Source organism: Sceloporus occidentalis, unplaced genomic scaffold (assembly GCF_023333645.1).
Source record: "Sceloporus occidentalis isolate IW3139 unplaced genomic scaffold, rSceOcc1.0.p SCAF_35, whole genome shotgun sequence".
NCBI classification, from domain to species: domain Eukaryota; kingdom Metazoa; phylum Chordata; class Lepidosauria; order Squamata; family Phrynosomatidae; genus Sceloporus; species Sceloporus occidentalis.
This window is the reverse complement of record NW_028317015.1, coordinates 6,516,596-6,522,176: the sequence shown is the minus strand read 5'-3', so window position 1 is coordinate 6,522,176 and position 5,581 is coordinate 6,516,596.

Below are 5,581 nucleotides of genomic sequence, written 5' to 3'. Positions count from 1 at the left end.
CAGTGGCTTCGATATCCCTAAATAAGATGACCTTAAGACTCCCAAAATTATTATTTTTATTTTAATGCTTGACAGCGAAATGGCACCTTATAGCCTACAGTTTTTTGCATCCAAATGCATAGGTTCAGTGGAATCTTCTGTATGCAGTATCCCTGTTCTGCAGCTTTTTGATTTGCAGAAGTTGCATTTGACCAAGTTGACCTCCTGCTCGCACCTCCGCTGCTGGCTCACATTAATTACCCCCTGGCACAACGCTGCATCCCAGGAAGTACATCAATATACATTTTTGAGTTGTTGATACGGCTAATAGGGATCCTAAGCAGTAAAGACCTGACCGTTATCTAAGATCTCTATTAAAATAAATGTATTATAGAGAAAATTTTAGAATGTAAGAGAAATACTGAGAGAAACCTGAAGAGTATGCGCATGTATAAAAGATTTTGCTTAATTTCTGCCAAATCACAGATACCTGATAATGGCATTACAAGAATACATTAGCAATGTCAGCAGATTGTTATAGAGAACCCCCCACACACACACCCTACATACATTGCCATGTAATTACCCCAGAGATAATTCATATAAAAGGTGGCATCTGCAGGGACATGCATCATTTGTATCAAACACCCAGTATTTCTAAGGAAAAAAATGATGGCAACACTTTGAATATTATAAAAGCCAAAAACTAAAATATATTTCCCTCTATGGCTTTGTATGACAATACATTAGCCTCAGATAACCTAAAAATCATGCAATTCAATTGCAATTAATGCAATTCCCCCTCTCCCGCCTTTCACCGCTTCAGTCCATCCTCAACACTGCAGCCAGATTAATTCTTCTCTGCCGCCATTCCTCATCCGCTGCCCCTCTATGCCAATCACTTCATTGGCTCCCCGTACCCTCCAGAATCAAATTTGACCTATGACCTATAGAGCCCTCAACAACTCTGATCCACCTTACATCTCTATCCTCCAATCCAAATACACCCCTACCCGCCCCTTCGCGCCTCTCATGATCTGCGTTTTTTTTCTACTGTTGTTACCTCTTCCCACTCCCGTGTTCAGGATTTCACCCGCGCCGCTCCTCCCCTGTGGAATCCCTTTCCCCGTTCCCTCAGACTTTCTGCCTTGTACGCAACTTTCAAAACCTCTCTAAAAATCCAACTGTTCAGGGAAGCGCACAAAATTCCTTCCCAGTACTCCCAACCATCATCATAATCAAGCCATCTTAACAATCAACAGCTTCAACACATCATCGGAACCAGATCAACTCATCCCCATCCAAGCAGTCCTCTCCTATTGTCTCATTTCCCCCTCAACCACCTACTAGATTGTAAGCTCGCAAGAGCAGGACCCTCTTCTCCTTTGCACCACTTTATCGTATGTGTTATTGTATGTGTTTCTAAATTGTTCTACTGACTGTAACAGTGCTGTGGAATCTGCCGGCGCTTTATAAATAAATGTAATGTAGTATATTTCTGTACCTGGAGTCTGTATGGGTGTCCTACTTACATGGCAGGCCATGTCTCTGAGGAGCCTGTTTTTTTATAAATATAAATATATGTCCCACTAATTAACAGCTGCTATGCCTTTACATTGGACTATTGCCTTTTAACCCTGTTCTGTTATTCATGTTAGTGGTCCTTGTAATGAGAAATTCTCATCTTTCCGATTATAGGCATCCGATTATTTAACTAGGGCAAAACTAGAATCAAAGTTATAATTGTTGATGTGGAGGTCTTTGCTGGAAAAGAACCCGCTCCTCTCCCTTTTATAGAAGATGAGTTCTAGAATAGTCCAAATCAAATCACCATTTACATTAGTATGCTGAGTCTTACAGAAACAAGATTGTTGGATAGAATGTGCCAAATGCGAATTAGGGATGTAGCTAAAAGCATATTCAGTTAATGACCATGCAATTGTTAAATGCAGATTAACTAAAGTGACTTTGATGTAAATGTATTTGCCGCCCCGAGTTCTAACACTTGATACAATATGTATAATTACATTATCTAATGATGGGAAATGTTAGGAGTAAAGGGCTAGTAGCTGAGTCTGACAATGAACTGCACAATGCTTTCATTAGAAACCCCACTCACTTTAGTCCCTAAGCATTAAGCATACTAAAATAAACTTGTGAACTTGCATGAACTACTGTGAGCTACTACCTTCAATCTGGAACATCGTATAAGATTGTAAGAGCAGGGGCCTCCAAACCATTGGTTTCCAAATGCCGTTGTAATGCACTACTTCATCCACTGCACAATATGATAAATCGTAAATCATAAGTCTAATAATAATTAGTACAACAGTTATTTTCATTGCATTATTATTAATTATAATGAATACCAGTAAGCTATAGCAGATAAACAAATAGTATTTTAAGTACCTTATATCACAACAGCGCAGTAGATACGTATATTACAGATTTGTCAGTCATGTGATAGACAGAGGTATTTTTCCGTACGACTTTGTAGCCACTTTTGATAACCTTGCCTTACGCGTTACGGACTACATTGCTTATCCCCAACAAGAACCTGCACCAAGCAAAAACCTGCAGGGGAAGTCTTACATGTTAAACCGATAAAGTCTTACATGTTAAACCAATAAAAAGGAAAGCCTTGCATTACAGTTAGTATCGTTATAATAAGAGAAAATGCCACCACCTTATCCATTGATCAGCTGCCCAGTGTGCAGATTAAAACTCCCAGATGCCTTTACTCTAACTCACATTTCCCATAAAAAAACAGCAGAAAAAGGGAAAATTAGCTTTTAGGAATGTTGAAGGGTGTTATAGTACACAAAAGCAAAACATATGTGCCTACCCTGTGATGCGTTGCATACTGTCAACTACATGGCCTGTGTGAACAATCCAAGTGTACACTATATGACCAAAAGTATGTAAACACCCGTACTATTTATTTGAGTTTAGGTGTTTCTGCAGCCATCAACGTCTTTGCCCCTTAGTTCCTGTGAAGGGTGCAGCATACAAAGCCATTTTTGACAATTGTTTGCTTCCAACTTAGCCACCTTAGGCGAATGCCCTTTCCTATTCCAGTATAACCGTAAAACAAGGTCCATAGAGACATGGTTTGAAGAATTTGGTGTGGAGGAACTCGAATGGCCTGCACATCTATACTATATATTTAAAGTGAAACACATACATTCACTTCCTTCCCCTCATACCTATATATTTACCCTCACTTACATTGTAGCCCTTGCCCATACAAGCACTATCTTCCTTTGTCCCGAGCTGTCTTATCGTGTTGTGCTGTTGCCATTGGATCCTGAATGGTTTAACAGACCTCCTGTTTGGTCTTGACCTTCGTTCCTGCCTTTACTTTCTAACGTATCCTTCTGCACTACATTCCTGCTGTTCCTGCGCTGTGTTTATCAGGTGATACTGTGACAGAATGACCTGTAATACAAGGCCCCAAGGTAGTCAGAGATGGCTCCAGCCTGGCTGCCAAACAGGCAGGAACTCCATTGTGTAAACTAATCCCATTAACAGGATGGCTGCCAGGGGGAGATTCAGTAGCTAAAGGGGATTAAAGGTTGAGTTGTCTACATGTACCTGTTTATCAATGTTAATTTATGTTAATGAAGTTATGTGGCTATATGAGTCTATGTTTTACAAGAATAAACTGTTCATTTCTGCTGTACCCAAATCAAGGTAGTTGTGTCTACTTATTGGGTACACATAGCAGGGTTCCAAGGTGTGCATGCTGGCTGGTGCTGAAAGTGATTCCGGAGACAACAGGAGGATACATGTGGGTGATCTCTGGGAGTTACTACAGCTCTCTTGGTGAACCCGTTACAGATACCATCTCTATATTCCGGATCCTTACCCTGACTCCTGATTTCCTATACCTGGCATGACAGGGGAGCAGCTCCACGTTAGGCCTAATTCTAATGTCTAATTCTGAGATATACCGCAGAGAGGTCTGCATGAGCGGTCTGCACAACAAGTGAAAACTATATCCTTTACTGATGATTCCTTCACACATTACCTCCAACTAATTGATACAAATTGAAGGATAGCCATCACCTCTGTGCTCCATTTGAGCTTCAAGCTAATTGCTTATTGACAAACCTGGACTACAATTCTGTGTATTAAACTACCCTTAATAAATAGGGACATTACACATTCTTATGATCAACTTGTCTGTAGAATCCGAAAGGCGAAATGCACTAGGGCAACTGTTTTGTCCAAGAAATCTTGTTGCTAATACCAAAAATTTTGCTGTGTTTTACATTTATCATATTATATTTATTGCAAATAATATTGTGATTTTATAACCTGTCTTTTGCACTGATAACTACTGTACCACACTTGGAAGATTGGTCTGGCATCCCACAGGGAAAAAGGTGTCACACTGGCAAAAGGATTAATTTACTTACATTTATCAAGTGTAAAGGTGACAACTTTCCTCTAAGAAAGGAAGCCTGTCACTTCTTTACATCAACATTCAAAAACACTACACTGTCATTAACAAAGTGTTTAGCAGCATTAAAACAAATCTGCCGTGTGATTAAAGAAAATAAAAATAGCAAGCAACCCCACTTGAAAATTATAACCCTCTTCTTAACCACATTACTTAAATTACCCATTTATTGAGCAGACAATTTAACATGTACCCCATGCCGTGCCTTTGTGACGAATTAAATCATGCTCAGCTCCTCTAGCATAAAAATGTTCTTTCGATTCACTGTTGCCAACCTAAATTAGAAATATTGATTTCAGCCTCTGATAAATGTATGAAATTGTCTCTGTGGAGGCCCTTATTGTTGAATGCCAGATCTATGTGCCTAGATCCCCTTAAGCTTGGCAAAATTGTCTTACAGCCTTGTACAGATTTTTCTTGCGGTCTGAAGATCACCATCCTTTTGTAATTAAACACTAAAACTGAAAACAACCTCCGAACATATCAGGATTGAATTTGTCAATATTTTTGGTTTTCTCCTTTTTTTCGCAGACAAGGGAATTAATGCCTGTAGCAGTTTACTTAAATGTTTTATTTTCATCATTCATTGTTGATTCTTCTTTCTTGGATTTCTTGGATTCACAAACCAGTCATTCGCATTAGTGGAAGTTTGCTGGATTTGTACTGGATGTTCTTACGTAAGGCAGTCTCATGTCCTATGTCAGAGTATTCATTTCCATCTCTTCACTCTTAAAGGACAATCTACAATTGCATGGTAACGCAAGTTGCGTTCTTTCTTGAATCTGATGGTAGCTAAAATCAGGGCCGGCCCTGCCATGGAGCAGAGTGGGGCAATTGCCCCAGGTGGCACTTTTGAAGAGGCGGCACTTTTGCTGCCCTAATCGCCTTTTTTGAAGCGGAGGAGAAAGAGGGGCGCCGAGTGGATTTCACTTATCAAGTTTTCAGTACCCACTCAGGGCCGCTCTCTCTCTCCTCTGCGGGCCCTCTAGCTTGGTCTCGGTGCCGGCTTGTAATGCTGAGCGCCGGAATATGAAGTAATTTCTGGCACTCAGCAGCGAGCACCGCGGCAAAGCAGGGAGACTCTCGCCACAGGACTGCTGGAAGGAAAGTGAAGTAAAAGGGGGGGGTAGGGTAGAT